Source organism: Diadema antillarum, unplaced genomic scaffold (assembly GCF_040938485.1).
Source record: "Diadema antillarum isolate AM-2024a unplaced genomic scaffold, OU_Dant_1.0 scf00000028, whole genome shotgun sequence".
In the NCBI taxonomy this organism is placed as follows: domain Eukaryota; kingdom Metazoa; phylum Echinodermata; class Echinoidea; order Diadematoida; family Diadematidae; genus Diadema; species Diadema antillarum.
In genome coordinates this window covers 467800-487233 of record NW_027270917.1, presented here as the reverse complement: position 1 = coordinate 487233, position 19434 = coordinate 467800, and the positions used below count along the sequence as shown (strand labels likewise).

Here is a 19434-nt window from a genome sequence, read left to right as displayed (position 1 = left end):
ACAGTAAATCATAGCAATTGCAAAATTTATAATGAAAGAAAGCCTAAATGAAATTTGAATTCAGAATGTCATCATTGCTTTAATGCATGTTCTCTCATGCTTCTTCAATGGAATACTTAATCCTCCTACATTTCCTGCATTTTTATCTTGAATGCATAAATAACACAGTTTGAGAGAAAAAAAAGAGCAAAAATCTGTGCTGTTCGCTGCAAAGACACACATCTCCCTTCCCTGCTTCCACTCCTATTCTCATTCTGTCTCTCCCTCTTTCTTTTCTGTTTTTTCTTTCTTTCTCTCTCTCAACAAGAAGAGTCTACTCCATCAGAAATTCAGTGCTGACATTTTACCTGGCCATCAACCTCACCTCTTCAAAAATAAAGATGGTAATTTGCACCAGCAGAAAGACTAAGATTGACACCACTCCAAGCACAAGACAACCTGTTCGTCTGATTTCACATTCCACCAGATCAAGAGGAGACTCCCTCTCCAAGACCAGAGAGTATTCCAACACACTGCCACACCAACTCACACATAGTGAGATTAGCACACTTGGTACATCATCATTCCAGGGTGTGCACACATGTGTGTGTGTATGTATGTATGTGTGTGTGTGTGTGTTTGTAAATGCCATTATCTAAAGTTATAAAAACCAGCTAGTCATGCACGCACACTAAGCACACATACATGTATCCTAGGTTGATTAATTACTGAAAAAGTAGAAAATAACAGACACAACTCATCTTACTCGGCCGAGCATGAAATATTACTGGGATGAATGTTTCTACTTTTTCATCTGGCTGAAGTTCAGGTAAAACTTAAAGTGGAGTAAAAATGAAGCTACACTTGTCAGAAAAAGGTTGGATTTCTGGTTTGAATGTCTAAATGCATGTGATGAAGTTAATGGTTTTGGTAAAATGTTCTTGGTAAACAGATTAGTTATGTTATACGTATTCCTTTGCAATGTTATTTTGTTTTAGTAATGTGACTATGCGGTACAAAGTACAGCACTTTTAGGATCCAGGCAGATACCGTGGTGTATAAGAACTCATTACTGAGAATTCTTTTCTGCATATTGAAATCATTGTATACTTGAAGGCTTTGCAAGTACAAGGTATATGGATGTGCATGAATATGTATGATCTGTGTATAGGTAATTTCTATAGTATGTTTGTATCAATCTAGTCATTGTGTGATATTAGTCCAGTGATATGATTTTTAGAATTGTCTTTTAAGCTATATATGCTGCACCTGTTTATGACTTAATGAGATGCAGAGTATTTAGGCACCTATCTTTAGTCTAATTTCACTACTCAATGAAATGAATGTTAAATCCCTAGAAATCAATTGTCCATAAATGTATACCACAGTATGTGCGGCATAACAATAATCCTCAGCTGCTATGCTACCCTACCTTCTCTTTCTATATTGATCACATGACCCTGCCAGAATTACACTCTCACGTAAATGCAAATCTGCCTTCTCTCCCAGTCCCCTTGTCAAGGGTGCACCCAGCGTTTACATAAAACCACCAACAGGACTCCACGTCTCTCCACAGCTAACTTGAGAGAGCTGAAGCATCTTTCTGTTGTTTTAGTCTCTCCCGATTTGAAAGTCAAAGAGGTCATTAGGGGTATCATCTGACAGTGTGGGTTAACTCGGCTTGAAAAAAAAAGGAGGTGAGAAAAGGAGAGAGAATCAGGAAGAGAGTAAGAAAGAGGAGAAAGAGAGGGAGGAAGACAGAGAGGGAGAAAGAGAAGACACAAGGGAAAGATAAGGAACATCTTTTCTTACAGAGGAGTTTTTGAAATGAACACAGATTTCCAGACCGAAAAGAGAATCCAATCACGAGTATTTATCAATTAGATCCATTCACTCTTTTGCCATGCATAGAACAATAATTACTGGTTTGAAATGTTGAAAACGAGTCATTCATCACTCTTTTTTCCAAGCTATCAGAAAAGATTTCTGTTTATCAATTCAAACTCCATTCTATTCCAATACATATGCACACACCCATGATCTTCTTCATGCATTCATCATATCTGATGTTCTGTGAAGAAAGAATTAATCACACTTCACACTTTATTCCTCATAGCTAGATTTTCAATTTAATCCCTTGGATAGAATACAATAGAAAGCATAATGTGGCATATTTAGCCTGCTCCATTCATGAAGGTCTTCCTAACACACTGCCACAGAATCTGGTTTGTTAATCATCTTCATGACATGCACACATTAATGTGATACTTCAAAAATGGAAACTAGAAAGTAGGCACAACAATTGCTTCTTGAAAAGTATGAATGTCACTATTTTTAGTGTTTTTAATTGAGAAAACAGTGGGCCAGAGGGAAATATGTTGTGGAAATTTGTGATCAACTTCACTGCTTGTTTTAGTAGTTCCCGGTAAGTAGTATTCAGTTTGTTTTGGTTGAAGTACAATTTCCCCACACAATGTTGCAATAAAGCAATAATACACAATATACACAATGTTACGATAGGTAATACTGTACTGTACTGTAAAACTGTACAGTTATAAGGTATTGTGCGGAAAAGACTCCTGACAAACACAAGTTTCTCAGGCGACAAAATTCGAATACCTCAAGAAACTGAGGAATGAACATTGTGTATACGTTTTCATTCCACAACAAAGTATAATGATCAGTGGTAATGCCTAACAATTTAGCAGATCTCTTTTCAGTATTAAATGTCCATCAGTACAAATCAACTAATCAATACAATTAACTTTTGAAAAATTATACTGTTAATGGAAAAAGGCTAATGAGATACTGTATACACCATATATTTCGCAAGTCTAAATTTTCGCGAATCGGGACTTCCCGACAATTTCTCGAGAGGTTGCATTCACGATCGTGGAGTCCTGTACTGAACGGAGAAATGTATGTACGCGTACACGTCACAGTCATATCGGCATTAGAGTCAATATTCCGCGTGTTTTTAATTTCGCAAATAGCAGCTGACTCGCGAAATTCGTGAAAATAAAAACCTTGCGAAATATTCGGCGTATACAGTAGTCTTTGTAATGTCTTTCAGTGGAACTGAAGAGAAATATAACATGATCCTAGCTGATAGAAGTATCATGTGGGACAGAACGCAAGACAAACAAACATACATACTCTCCCATCACGCATCTCATAGGTGGAAGAAAACAAAAATAACAAAACAAATAACTTGGACATGTATTGAAAGCTTCCCAACATAAGCAGAAAGAAACTCTGAGGAGAAACTAAATAAAAGATACATTGTACACATACAAGTTTCTTTCATCAACATCCAAATGGCATGCTCTTGACTAGACAATATCATCCCCAATCTTATCAACTCGCAAATGTCAACAAGATTGTAGCCAGAACATGGCAAGGTATATATCTCCAATCCAGAGCAAGTTGCTCTGCCATAAATCGTTTAATTCACAATTTCCTTTTGTCATTTCAAACAAGAGAGAAGGAGTGGGAAAGAGAGTGAGAGAGGGAGTGAGAAAGAAAGAAAAGATAAAAATATGAAATCCAATTGTATGCACATCAATTTTATGCCATAGATTCAATAAAATATTGGCCACATTTTCCCTCCAGCGATCAACTAAAATCGGAAAAACTTTCAGGAATCTGCAAGCTAACTGTAGCTTAAGTAATGGAATATGCATTTAGGTTTTATGTGCAAAAGCTATCCAGACCCTGTTCCCACTCTCAGTTGATCCCTTCAATACAAAGACAAATGTAGCTACAAGAAGCTTTACTGTGCAGCATGAACACAGTTTTAGGGAAGTAATAATATCCACAACTGTGTCAATTGTTCTTGTAGTAACATTCAGTTAGAAAATTGCATGTATGCATCAAATTAAAGGAGGATGTGAGAATTGCTAAATGAAATTAAACTGCTGGTAGATGCTATTTAGGAAGGCATTTAAAACCGTGCATTTCAACACTTTCAGAACATATGCTGTCAATTCATTTGCAGGCTTGTAAACAAATATGAACATGACTGTTTGATGACTGTCTACAAATGTTGAGGTTAAACTCCAAATGTGAACAGGACATTGGAGTCACCATGCTAGCATGACTGGAAGAAATCTCCTGCTGCAAATTCCAAAGACGCTAAGGTAGTCAAAATACAACATAATCCCCCAGCAAAAATCAAACATTTGACAAGAGTGCTGGTAAAAAGGTAGTGGGTATAGGGTAAATCCCTCTGGAAAATGGAACGACACACGAATCACTTAGAGAAATCTTTGACTTTATTCAGCAGTAATGATAGAGCCTGACGTTTGCTGGGCATCCAAACTCTAGGCAATACTACCAAACAAGAATCTCTTTCCCAACTTAATCCAGGTTTCCTCTCCAGTAGGCTCCTGGAACCAAATGCTTTTTACATTTCCCAATGAAATGGGTTGGAGTAAATTTGATCGCATTTGTGTGCATTGAAATAGGATTACTCCCATTCTTTCCACCCTCTTTTAAAGGGCACATCACAATTTGTTTGCCACTGTACTTATAGCAAGAGTCAGTTCAGACATAATCCAGGAAATATGTCTAAACCCAAATAAATAATGCTATTGCGTCATAGCTTTTCCAATCTTGGGTCTATACAGGTACATTTCCCTCTTGACGTTTCTCAGTTCCTTTTCCCTATCATGTTAGAAACCCAAGGTAGATTTCAAAAGGTTTTTGCAAGATTACCAACAGAAGTAAAATAACTGTGGAAAGGTATGATATAAGAGAGAAAATTGTTTGTGTTAACTTGTAAGCAAACTTAACAATTTTTACTTAATGTTTAAAGAAAGTGAATATTTTACATCCTTTGAGATGATAATTGTTCTGAGAATGAAAAGGTATGAAGACTGAAAAAGAGGACACAAATCACTAAAAAAAGAAATGAGCAAAAGTAGATAAGTATGAGATAACTTTGATGCACAATTATGAAAGAAGATCATGTAATGTGATAAACATGGAGCATCAAAGACACATTTGTAGATGGTTCGGTCAAATGACCATAATGTTGCTTATGTTGAAGTCATTATTTCAATTTGCATCATAAAATGGCACTTCCACATTACCTGAAAGAAAAAAAAATCATTGCAATGCTGCCCTACTCAAAGCAACTATTTAACATTGGGAGCAGTCATTTCAAAACATTACAAAAAGTGCGGTGACATCCTCCATAGGAAACGAGCGTTTTTAAATGCACTGCGCAGAGCGCACAATCAGGTATAGGACATTTACACGGACTCTCGACTTTACGAACTCATACCTCCCAGAATATGTCTTTTTGCTTAAATGCACCTGGTTTTTATGAAAATCTAGATTTCAAGCTTGGTCTACATACCTCATTTGTAGAGTTTTGTGAAAATTTTACATCGGTACCTTTCGAGTTGAAAATTAGGTGTCATTTCTCACTCAAACGCAATCAGCTCTACGACAACACGCAATTTTACATTGACGGCGCGGTGTGCCAACTGTGAGCCTGAAGGCCATTTTGGGAGGGTTATTTTACTGCCATACCTGTTGTATTTGTACAATGCACCTGCCTAGTAAGTTGCAGCAAATACTCACGTGTATTCATACTGAGTTTGGAGGAATTTTGTGAAACTTCACCATCGGTACCTTTTCAATATTCATAAACCATGTCAGTTTAGCCCCGAGTGAATAACCCACCAATATGTTCATACACTAAAGCAATTGCGTGCTTCTCACTTGAATACGCTATGCTGATTGGCTAAATGTCATTGGCCTTACGAGGTCGCACCGGGTAAACGCATAATCGTGATGTAGCGCGTATGCAAATTCGTGACATGACAATAGGTGCGCGCGTCTTTATTACTATTTATATTTCATTAATACATTAGCTCAACGTAGCATTTGCGGCGCGTGATTGCATCATGAATATGTATCATTCTTTAACGCTCAACGCACTGTGACGTAAATGACGGATCTACGTCATAGCTCATTATCTGTTTGTTACCGTTCGCGTGTAGACTTTTTGTAATGAATGTTGGAATTATCACATTTGATGCATATGTATACTTAAATTGCATCACAAACACCCTACCGTACAAAAATTCGCAATAAAGCCGAAAATATAAGGAGATACAACTAATTTTCTCAATAAACCATAACGGTGACGATTATTTATAGAAATGGTTTCTGATAAAACTATTCTTCATATTTTGTATATATTCAGCAACACTGAACAATGATTTTACTGATTAACATTTTAATGTTAGTTATTTTTATCTCGAACTCACATTTTAGAACTATTTCGAAGCATTAAAGCTGTTCTTTTTTTTTTATTCATCTGCAAATGTTAGCAAGGGGCTTTAATATCATTCAAGGGCAGCACATTCTCCAAGAACAAAGACATCTGCTATGCTAATGCAAATTATGTTTAGATTTGGTGATTTCTTCTTTTGTAAATGAGCAAGTAGGAAAACTTAACACAAGTCCTATAATCATGACTATGTCAGCATACTTAGAGGTGGTTGCAGGATGACATGTCCTTACAGTGGGAAGGTCTTATGGTCACAACTTTCTAATAATTTTTGCATCCTTTAGTCATCCAAAAAATCAAAACATTCATTATGTGAGATAGTTCTCTACAAGGCTTCTTGAACAGCTTCATATCTATGCACATCAGAAATATAAGCCTGCTGATAATTTCAAGAACAAACTGAAGATGTGGCTAATGAAAAAAAAATGAAGCTGTGGGAGCTCTGAGCATCCTATGGCTTGACATTTTTGCATGTTACAAATTTATCATCACTACAATCATCTTTTTTTCATTCTCAATTCTACTGACTGGTCTACTGGTTATAAGTCATATATATGACACATGCTAAAGGTATAGCATGATATAGTTTTGATTGAGACCTGGCTTCAGGCTTCTAATATTTTTGGTGAGATAATGAGAAACCTCTTATGCAGGGTGCTACATAAGCACTTGCCCGATTGCCCGGGGCAAGTGAAAATCAAAGTCGGGTAAGTGTTCTGGAACAATGAGAAAAAATACTTGCCCGAATTGGGCAAGCAAAAAGTTTTGAAGCCATCTTTACTTCTCACCACTTACGTGAAAAAGTCCCATCAATCCAACACCAACACTCTATCCAACCAAGTTTGTTACTCCCCATATGTGCTGTTTATTCAAAAGATTGGGCTTTACAAGTGATTTCTTATATATAAGAAATCACTTGTAAAGCCAAGGGCTTGATAAAGCCCAATCATTTGAATAAACAGCACATATGGGGAGTAACAAACTTGGTTGGATAGAGTGTCTTTAGAGTTTCTTTTCGGGCAAGTATAATTCATGTTCGGGTAAGTGTTCTGCAACAGTTTGAAAATTTGCTTGCCCGACCGGGCAAGTGGTAACAAAAAGTTATGTAGCACCCTGTTATGAAATATGACAGAGCATGTAATTCCAAGAGGAATTCAAAGTTTTATTTGATGAAAGTTGGTTTTGAAATGGCTGAGACATCCAAAACAAGCTATCCTAATTAAAGGTGGGACCCAGCCTTTTATAAGGATTTCTATGGTTTACTTTGTTTTGGATATCTCAGCCATTTCAAAACCAATTTTCATCAAATGAATTTTTAATTCCTCTTAGAATGGCATGATCTGTAACATTTCACAAGTGGTTCCTCAGTATCTTGCAAAAAGTTAAAAGCTCAATCCTCATCCCCACCAATACTATATTGTATCTTTCAACTTAAATATTATGAATGCATCACCATTTGGTAATAAAATGATGGTCTTGACATTATTCAAGAATTTAACAGAATCACTCTGAATATGATTTCAAGTACTAGTTAGCCTTCATGGTTTCAGAATACAGCCAGAAACTTAAAATTGGGAAAAAACAAGTTAACTAAATTGTAGAATAATTACATGTGCTCAAGATTTGTTGCGTATGTTCATTGGAGGCATGATGGTTCGTTATTATCTATCTATATGTGAGTACTAACTTAAAAACTCTGTCCTTACAAAAAGGCAGATTTCTTCACATTAAAATAACCACCTCTAAGGAAAGAAAAGAGCATTCCTTATATATGATTTTTATAACACAACATTAAAATTCACAATCCCCTGTCCATGAATGCGTTTAACACAATATATCAGAACTTGAAATTATTTTCCTGATTGTACTATAACTCCTAGAGCACACCCTGTATAGGGCATCCTATGATACAAATGACACAGCCCTCAAGGGGAGATCCCCCATCTGTGGGCCGTCTCTATCGGCTTCAGTCTCACTAGTTTGCCCCATGAAGAAGCAGAATGCCTGTATAAACTAGTGCAGGCCCTACTACCAACACTCATGCAAAAATCAACATTCACACAGTGGCAATTAGAGTAATTCTGCCTGGAATGGCTGCATTAATGGCTTCATGCACATAGCACATGAAATTGTGTATCTGTGGATAATAGTGTAATGCTGATAACACCCTCCATGGTGGTCTCATTTCCAAAATAAAAACCAGATTATTTGTATTGCGGCAAAAACGAACACTTTTTCCATTTTGTCTGATCTTTCTTGTCACTGAAATTGCCTTGCACCAAATACACACAAGCATAAATATACACACAATGTATGGACACGTATATATGTATTCATATTTATACACATTTTGTATAATCACAGTAAGTCCTATTATCTGTAAGGGTACTCGATCTTTGTGATTATTACAGAAACACCTATCAACGTACCATCTTTATTCTCACCCATTTCCAGTATTTGCTCTTTTATGACACAATGAAACATTCAACTTACCAAGATTTGCTGATGTTGATGTTTAAAGGTAGTGATTGCTGAAGTTTTAACTTGGTCACACCAAGTCACAATTACTCTGAATGCATTATACTTGCTTTGACAAAGGGAGGTTAATATGTACAGAATATGGCATTTAATTTTTTTTTTTTGTCTTCAAAACAAGAATATAGAAAGAGAAATTACAAAGTTACACAAAACAGGGGGTTTTTTTTCAATCATAACTGTATCTTGGAACAGAAATTATTTTTACCAACAGCTTCTACAAAGACTAAAACAAAATACTGACACTGTTTGAGAAAACACTATTCTATTTGTAGCAACTGCATAGTCATAGCAAGAGGAAAGTTTACAAAGGTACAGATTGCAACGATTCTCACAGAATTACCTTAGGTTAGAAAAAATATATAAAACAAAACAAAATGACTTCATGCTTGGTGACACCACTTCCTGCTTGGTATAAAAAGAAAAAGATACTGCATGAGACACATATACCAAGTTTCATATCATGTTGTCAAGTTATGCTTAGCCTTACAAATTGGCACATAACAAAATATGAATACAGATGTGCATGTTGATATGCTTCTAGTTCTTGTTACATGTAGCAACTGTTCTTCTTTACGTGAATACACACATTACATAGCCATCATTATCATCAATGGCTCCAAGTTTCAACCAGACAAATGAGCTCACTCACATGGAGACAATTTTTTTAAAATCTAAGTGCAAAATCTGTTGGTTCTGTCACAAAATAGTGTTACACAAATCTTTCATTCTCTCATACTAAAATAATGCCACAAGCAAATGCTGCAAAGGATAAAAACACAAATGAGAAAATTTGTATGTTTGCAATTTTGAGCCCCTGAAGCATCATTCATTTTAAGTCTTTATGTAATTGAAACTGACAACTGTCATCAAGTCATTTTTGTAGTTTAGAGAGAAAGGACAATATCGAGATGTTACAAGCTTTCAAACAATCTACTTTTAGTTTTGTTTGTCCTATTCATTTATTCCTCTGAAATAAAGATAAAGAATGATAGTGGGGAATGATTTTGAAACATGTACCCTGGTTTACATAGTTCACATACCCCTCATTTTATCATAAAATAATTACTTTACTTCCATTTCACTCTGCCAATATTTCAAGAACTAGGTCTACTTCCTCCAGGCTTACTTAGACAACACAGTGCACCATACCAAATCTAGCCTATACATATGGATGCATTACATATGAACTAAGACTAGTATAGAGTTGGTATGTGGTCCACTAGGTGAGTAAATTCTGATATGCACAACGCTAAATATGTGGCCCAAACAGAATTTTTCTTGGTTATTTAAAATGACATTCATAGTTGTTTCAGCAAGATCTAGGGAAAGATGACACTTGTCTCTATTTTCTCTTCCTCACTAGTCCACAAAGAAAAGAGGGTAACATTCCTCACAAACAAAGCCTACTCTTCTGAGTGCTTTCACATTAATCTAACATTTCGCCCTGAAGTCATATACCTCTTCACCATAATCCTGTTTTCTTTTGAAATTGCACCACACTTGTCATCTCCTCTGCAAGTCCATCAATTTTCCATTTATCTGGTAATTCTGAAACACATGTAAATCTCTATCCCTCAGCCTCCTAATGGCATCTTCTCCTGACCTTATATAATAATTTCTTTACTTCTCTTTTTGCTTCAGAGCTTTCTACCAGCACAAATCAACCTCATTCCTTTTTCTTGCCCTTTGCATCTTTATAAATTTCCCTCTTATATCAACCTTCCTCTAAAATGTACTTATCTCTAATTCTACTCTTCTTCTTTGTTTCATTTTCTTGTCTATCCTTGCCCATTTCTTCATTCCCTTCATTTCAAACATGTTTGTATCAATAAGAGGAAGAAGCTAAAATCTTCCTGAGTATAAAACATCAGTTTCAAAATATAAAACAACAACAAAAATTCATGGCAGAAGGACTTTTTCAAACAAAACAAAACAAAAATGAGTAAAGAATCAGAGAATAAATTTGCTCAACATGCCTACACTTGAAGGCCTAATGGTTTTCCCCCATTAATAAACTTGTGCATTTTCATTACACTTTCCATTATGGCTACAATTTCATCACTGCCAGATGGAAAACATTGACAAGGGTCCAATTTGCAATGCCATTTGCGGTCCCCACCATAATTTCCCCTCTTCCGGACGAGACAATATCTTGTTCATTTATCCACTTCATTCAGACTTTCCCCTCTTCCAATCTACTCCTCTACAATCTAATGCAGACTTTCAATCTTTTTCTAGGGCAAATTTCAAATTGGTAATTGTGTCACTATCAATTTGTGTCCACATTAATCATCATCCAGCAAGACAAAATACTCGCTGCTGGATTCTCCTACTTAAGTCATTACACACAAAAAAAATCAAATCATATCTAATAACTCCCAGAACAACTGTAAGTTAAGTGTCCTTTGAATTAATTGCAATTAGTGATGCAAACAAGAAAATGGATGAACAATAATTTCTTGAATAGATGGTAGAGTCAATGAACTCTTACATCCTTTACACTTTACTTACATTCTTGAAGATTGGCTGATGAACATTTTTCTCATTTTTCTCACCTTGTTCAGTTTCTCAAAGAATTCACGCTATTCTGCAACACACACCAGAATTTAATTTTTCAACATGGCCTATTCAAAAGACAACTTGAAATACCAACATCTACAATAATGCCCATAATCACTCTTCAACTTTCCTTTTGTATGAAGCTTTTCTGGCTTTGTCATTTGGGTGTTTGTTTGCTTTGTTTGTTTGTTTGTTTGTTTGTTTGTTTTTAATCGGAATGTAAATCACAGTTCATTTAACAAATCTTAAATAAGTCAAACAAAATAAACATCAGTTATCATATTCAAATGCACTCTGAACACCACAAAGTGAAAAGGCTAATCTTTAGACAGGAAAAGAATATCATTACTACATTCTCAGCTGATACAAAGAGACATAATCTCACACTGCAGTTAAACCTACCTCCATTATACACAAATGGTGAAATATTGCTCTTTTGAACGATCACACATGCTCAAATATCAGAAATTATTTTATGAAGATTGAACACACATGGCTTTAGAAACAGTGGGTCATCATCTAGTCCTGAACTTTTCATCGCTCAACTTGAGTGAACATTATCCTGCAGACTTTTTTCCCTTAACTCTTTATGTGTCGCGTTCACACGCCCAACTCAGTCGACGGCGTGCCAACTTCGCATATTCTACTCAAACGCATGAACCCACCCAAAACAATCTATAAATCGCCAAACACCGGCACTACAATGAAAAAGTTTTTCGCGATTCCATTCTTGTCACATGTAGCTTGCATTTTATGAGGTGATTGACTATCAAGGGGTGTTCCTTACTAGATTTGCAAGTTTCTATCACTGTATTGTGTGCAAAAGTCATGCCTTTTATACATAATGTAGCTACTGGTCATTTGAAAGAAAAGCAATCTTAGATTTGTCGTACAATTTACATCAAACCAAAGCTTAACATTTTCTCTACAAAGTTTGCTCATAACATATCCAGGGTAACAAAAATCTGAAAAGTTATAAAGATTTGAAAAAAGAGCATTTTCTCAAAACATAAACTATGTTGGTATCTCAAAATAATGTGGCACACAGGGGGTTTATACCATGGCACATAAAGAGTTAATAATCATGTTTAGTGACAAAATTCCTTCATTTGTCAATGACATCCATGAAATCTCCAATTGGATTACCATCATCTAATACACCTGTTCACAAGCACTGCTCTTTTTTTCTAATAAGCCAAATACACTTGTGTCACAATACAGGCCATGTTAAAGGAGTTCCTTTAGAAACAGGACTTTGATGCCAGCTTAGCATACCTGTATTAGGTGCCCAGAGTGGTCAATGATTTTATAACCACACATTATTATGACCACATTTCAGCAAACACATAAGGAGACATGTACCGGTACATCCACTGGGACAATATCACATTAAGAATAGAGATTAAGTAGTTCAGTCTAGACATCTAGTGAATCTTAAAATTACGAGTCTTGCTAACTGAGAAAATGAATTCATGATACATATGTGGGACAAACTGATATAAAGTGGTTTTCCTTTACTGTGCCCTCAGGCATACATGAAGTGGACAACTCAAATGTCTCCACCCTTTAAAATATTTGATCTTTTGGCCAGTTATAAAACAAATTTCCAAATTAGCTCTTAAAGATTAGAACTTCAATATATTTCTTGGCAGTCAATACAAACATTCCTTTCTCAGAAGCACTTTGGATCAGCATAATCTACAGTAGATGTAGATGTAATATGATATACATTTTGTATGGCCATCAAGTGGTAGCCACTTTATAAAGGTTGGCAGTTTCTGTGGGAATCATATCTACATTTTATTGCAGTCCCTCCTAATACTACCATTTGAGAGGTTTACTCAAAGAATGCATTAAACAATGATGAAAATGAAATAGATGAGAACAAAAACTACATACAATCTGATATACTGCAAGAGCTCCTCTATGTTGTTTTTCTCCAATGTACCAAGTTATTTCAATAAGGAGATATCAAATGAATATTGAATCCACAAAACTAAATGTAATGACCAATTTACTCAGTAAATCTATTTCAAACAGAAGCAGTAATTAAAGTAAAAACAATTTATTGGTCAAACAATACACAAGTTGATTGCACAATGAGAAGATTGGAACTACTTGGATGTCAACATAATTATATCCATGAAATTTGCAGCCTGAGGGCAACTAAAATAAAAAGCCATCTTTGGCAAGAGACAAAGAGGATGAATGTCATTACAAACCTTGTTCAAAGATGTTGCTTTCCTCCTGACTTGAAAGTATTCTCTTATTTTTTCAGTAAAAAATAGAGATTAAACAATTCAATTTCATTGGCAAAAGGATGAATATCAGAGAAGCAATCTTGCAATTATGCCAACATTTTCAGTGATCTAGTCTCCTTCTTAATCTACTTTCAGTCACAGTATTACTCCTGTAAGTGACCACGCATCACAAAACAAACAAAAAGTCGCACTCCTTGATTTTATGTGAGGACTCCAAAAAGTTGAAATGGGTCAACCGAGTCAGTCTTAAGTTTTACACGTAATCTGAAAGAGCTATTCTTCTTTGACATTATTCTTAAGTTTGGGGTCATAAAATAAATGAGAAATTGTGTTTTCAGCAGTTTTTGTACAACCCTTTTTTGTAAAGTGGTGTGATCAGGTAGAGGTCCCTTTTCATTTCTTGAAAATCCTCTGCACACCCTTCGCTTTCAACTCTAATAACTTTTGAAAGGAAAGTGCTGCAGCCTTGAAAGTTGGCATTAATTATGAACAGAATGTGTGAATAGAGCATGCTCAATTTCTGCTTTATCTGATAATCCCTTCATTGTTGTTGCTACAGTGGTTTACATCCTGTTTTTTGTCCCATTCATAGCACAGCCAGCACGGTTTGGTAAAGATTAAAATAATGCTTGGATAAACCCTGTACTTCACAGCCTCTTTTCTCAGTTCACACTTTTCCAGAGTGCATGCTTTCTTTCCAATATTTCAGTAGGTTAGGAGAGTCCATATGAATTGAGTTACACATTATTTTAAAGCTTAGAGTCAGCTCTTTCAAAATCTGCCCTTAACTAAAAATTCATGTTTGGTGACTTTTTGTTGGTTTTGTGATGCAGGGTCACATGGTAGACACATTAGGAGTATAGCAGTACAGATATCTTCCATTATTATCCACACAGAGGATTTTTAGAGCCCAAATACAAGTGTTATTTGGTCGACAAACCTCCTAACCTCCGACCCACTTAGAAAGTTTGTTGAACTCGACCAATATTTTTTGCCGAGGCGACCAATATTTAAAATATTGGGTGGCAAGAGGGGGATTCCCCAAAGTTTTTATAAACTGCACCGTGATTGGCTGAGATATATACGAGATGACCTGAAATATGAAGTAAAAACTTCTGTGATTGGTCAATCACGAATTAACTATACTATCGTTTCTTCTAAAATTCTGTGTTTATGCAAACAAATTTCATATATCAATTAGTTGAAATTGTTTTGCATACAATTTTTCAAAATATCACTTTCATACCAGGAAATTAAATTCAGGTTTGAGGAAAACAAGCCGCATTTTTTTTTTTTGTGTGTGTGTGCGTGAGCAGGCGACGATTGATCAGCTCAGCGCTACTGATAGATAGCCCGCGCGCGATATACAAATTACATGTAGACGGCCGCCGCCACTTGCATTTGCATGCATGTTACGTACATATTATATGTCAATACTATACTAAGTACAGTAGACCATAGGACTACAGTACGAGTAATACGATCTTTCACGATCTACGGAAGATGTGACGTGAATTGCGTCTCAGATCTCGGATATAAGAACATCTAATTCTGGTCTAAATTAGCTAGATCTCGGCCGAACCGTAGCATGACGGCTACCATGGATACATAGATCACTGTTTTATCAGGAAATGAAGTAGATTAACTTGCACTGAAGAGTGTACCATACCCCACGTCAGGATCAAGTACTGCAGCTATAAGTAGGAGACCATACAGCACTCGGAGACAGAAAGGGTAAGTGAAAATATCCTTTGCTAAAATCCTCTCTAGGATAATAATGATAATATTGGATGTCCTATTTTCGATTAATACAAGGAAATATTGGACTCGCTAAGCAAAATATTGGACTCGTCTTCGACTCGTCCAATATTTGTGCATAGCTCGTCCAATATTTCCTTGTATTCATCTCAAGGCCATCCAATATTATATAAATATTATCATGTCATCATGAGATATTGTCCAAAACATGGAATAGGGTGTTCCTCAGGGGTTTGAGCACATCACTACAAAATGCTTGAATTCTTGTGCAACATCCTCAAAAGCCAGCAACATGCTATGCAACATCCTCAAGAATTGGCAACATGCTAAAAATGTAATCAAGCATCTGAAAAACAATTTGCAAAAATTGAGAAACATCAAATTACTCAGAAAATTTGCATGCAAAACATCAGACAGAACATCAAAAGTAAGCAGCAAAAACAAGAATTGTAAGTCATGAAATACTGCACTCTACGTGCTCACAATGTGCACTCTGTGCAGACAATTTCTGCACTATTCTTATGTTCAGAGCTTGCAACATGCTCGAATTTAAAGTTGTGGACCACCCTGAGGTATCATATGCTATCCACATCCTACAATCTTGTTTGTATCAATCAACAAGTTTTAAATGTTTGTGATGGAATAGAGAGTTAATGCATTGGCTAAGCAACATGGGAACAATACAGCACTGCAAAGCAGAACCTCTTTATCTTTTCCTGTCATTATGCTTATTGAGCCCAGCAGTCAGCTGTCATGATAACATGTGGCAAAACTGGCATGAGAGGGCAGTCTTTCACATCAGTGAGAAGACTTGGGTTTTTAATATGACTTGAGTACATCACTTCACTACATTCAGACCAGCAAGTGTCTCAATGATGAGATGGTAACGACAGTAAGACAAGTAAAAACCATAAGATTTGTAATACACACACATTCTTTTTTAGCAAGACATATCATATCAAATTTATTTCTATAAAACCTTTAAATGACGATGTAAATTTGATATAAGTTATATGTCCAGGATTGTATTACAGTTACACAAATTCTGCTGGAAAAAAAAAGAAACTAACTTTTCTTGTTGACAGATAGAATGGAAAACTAGCCTTAGAAATTTATCAAGACTGAGATTTAGGTGATTTGGTCATTCCGTGATTGGAGGCGTCTGTCAGTAATCATATAAATAGGTAAATATCAAATAAAAAGTGTCAAATCCATAAAACACATCAATCTACAATCTGTAAGTACTATACTAATTTACCCAACATAGTAAATAAACAAAATATGACTATGATAAAACAATCTTTACAAGATTTTGTCTTTACACTTCTTTTGTTTAAAAAAAAAGGGGGGGCAGCACCCCGAGTGCCCCCTCTCGGATTTGCCACTGATACTTCAAATTCCTCTGAGAATGGTACGCTCTGTATTATTTCATTATAAGTGGTTTCTTGGTATCATGCAGAAAGTTAAAAGCCCAATCCTCATCTCCATCAATTCTAGACCATCTCTTAAAGCTATGACAACATACTAACATCTGGGTAAAAATCAGTTAAGGATAAGTGATATATGTAACATGTATGCTCGTATGAATTTGAAATTTGATGTTATTCTTAAATTTCATAATTTCAATCCATACATGAATCTACATGTAAATACTTCAAATTGTTTTTTCCAGTTTCAATGACCCATTAAATCAAAATTACAATTGGGGGTCATCATCCATAATAATGAGCTATAACAGATATAAGATGTGCATTTCTTTTTGCACATTTGCACTCTGAATCGCAATTGATGCACACGCAGAATTTAAATCTTGACTGCCGGGCCTGTATGACATCCTTTCAAGTCATATAGACTTGAAATTTGGTGGACATATTCTCCATGATATCATTCACACATTTCATGCACAGATTTAACAACTTGACTGCGTTAAATTTGAGAGTGAAACTGGGGCAAACACGCAGACTATCAAGCCTACATGGTGAGCTGTCAAGGGCACCCTTCCAGGCAGTGGAGGCAAGGCTGACATGTTTAGACTGGTATCTCACAAGGTTCATCTTTCATCAGCAATATTTGGAGGAGCAGCCTGATCTGATTTTTTTATTTTATTTTTTATTTTTTGCATTTCTACCAAAGGTGACAGTCACCTACCTTGCAAGGCGGACTCTGCCACATCAGCCCAACTCCATCAAATTCCTCAAGATTTTCTGTTATAGTTTCATCAAAAATGTTTTCCAGTTGTCTGATGCCCCTTACCATGAGAAGGGGGAACCCACTCTTGCATCCTTCTCACCCATCCCTCTCCCCTCCCCCCCCCCCCCACCCCATTAAAAAAAAAAAAATCTTGAAGCTCTATAGTCTCTTCACTCCCTCTGGCAGTGCAGACAAAAATCTCATTGCCAATCTGCTGCTCTCTGACTTTGGTTTCTCTACATATAACATAAAAAATTATGTTATCATCAACTGCCAAAACACTGACTGTATCACCAAGCAGATAAATAATATTGTCATTTTGTATATGGTCGATTGCTGGTGTAGCAGCATTTTTATATGAATCGTACTTTCATTTTCTCTATGATCAACACTACCTACCTAGAAATGTTTTGGTCCATCCTCTGACCATGATATCTGCTTGTTAGTTAGACTTAGAGTCTAAGAACAATTTTAAAAATGCTCTGTTACCCAGTGTCAATAAACACTCACTTTCTATGATTTATGAATTCCTCTCAAAAAGTATAATTTCACCACCGGTCACTCCTCCGATCACCATAGGCATAGCAATGCAAGATGGAGACATAAATCTCTTTCTTCCTCCACTCCACCTCTCTAGATGTTTTGCATGCTTCTTGCAACTTCTCCAAAGAGTCCAAGAACATAGTGTAATTTCATTCACAAATTAAACAATTCATGCTCATAAATGCACCTCTTGGCCAGCATTTGATGTGACAGCACAGAAACGTTACCACACAAACTCGCTCAACATCCTCTCAGTCTCACTCTAAAAAAATTGGATCGGATTAGCGAGCTCAATAGACATCTAACCGTTAATATTAAATTAACATAAATCTCTTTCTCTCTCTCTGTTGCCTTCTCAAATTCAAAACCAAGGGCAAGGTTCCACCTCCGGCCTCCCCTGTCAAAATTCAACTGCATTCAAAAATGCATAGCCCGTGGTAGAACCTTGGTGGTGTGTGTGTTTTTTTCAAATAACATTAGAAAAACAACAAGGTTGAAGAACAACAATAAAATTGCTTTATAATCATGTTAGAATATAACAGAAGTGGGAACCTAATTTTATCATGTTTATCATATAAAGTAATATTAGCGTTAATATCATAATAACAACAATAACAACAATATTATTAACAATGGTAATAATAATTTACAGACTTCTACGTAACACTAATCATGTTACAGCGAGGGTAGTAACTAATCAATAGCTTCGTTCGAGCTTCGAGTTTGATACGAGTTCTAACAAAGGTAAAGTGACCGGTTTTTCCTGACAATATAATCTCCATATACATTTGCCATACTAATTGACCGAATACTACGCTACGGTACGTCTTCTTTCAATCAGTATCACCGCTTTGATCGTGATATGAAATATTGAGTCCTAAGTAATTGTTGGTACATCAGTATATCGCTCTGTTTCCTGAACAGTTCTGCTACTTTATGCATCATCATAAGCACAGCTGGAGTTTAAAAAATGGAAGCGAAATGTAGGAACTCACGATAATGTTTGTCATGAAAACCACCTTCCGTTCGCAGCGGCTGAAAAATCGGCAACAAAGGAAAGTTTGATGCATAACGTTACATGAAATCTGTAGTTACGAAAATACTGTTCATATTCATTCTTGGGCAAATAAATAAGTAAATAATATATACAGAAATATATTAAGCATTCAGACCAAAACTGAGTGGTATTTTTATTGGCATTTTTATTTACGTGGACCAATAAAGCCCCAGTCGCATAAATTGTGTTCGTGTGATCACATCACACATCCTCATCATCCGCTACTACATTCGCGCTGAGCTGCT

General features: G+C 36.0%; 1 protein-coding gene across 2 annotated transcripts in view; it reads right to left on the bottom strand.

The window, feature by feature from the left end:
* The window catches only part of LOC139736466 (TOX high mobility group box family member 4-like), a 165357-nt gene extending 146183 nt beyond the window's left edge, over positions 1–19174 (bottom strand). The window contains exon 1 of one of the 2 annotated variants that reach the window (XM_071647228.1): positions 19128–19174. The gene's annotated coding sequence lies outside the window, so the exon portion shown is untranslated. The remainder of the gene's footprint in view (positions 1–19127) is intronic. The other variant, XM_071647234.1, reaches the window with a different exon arrangement.
* Positions 19175–19434: the final 260 nt, after the last annotated feature.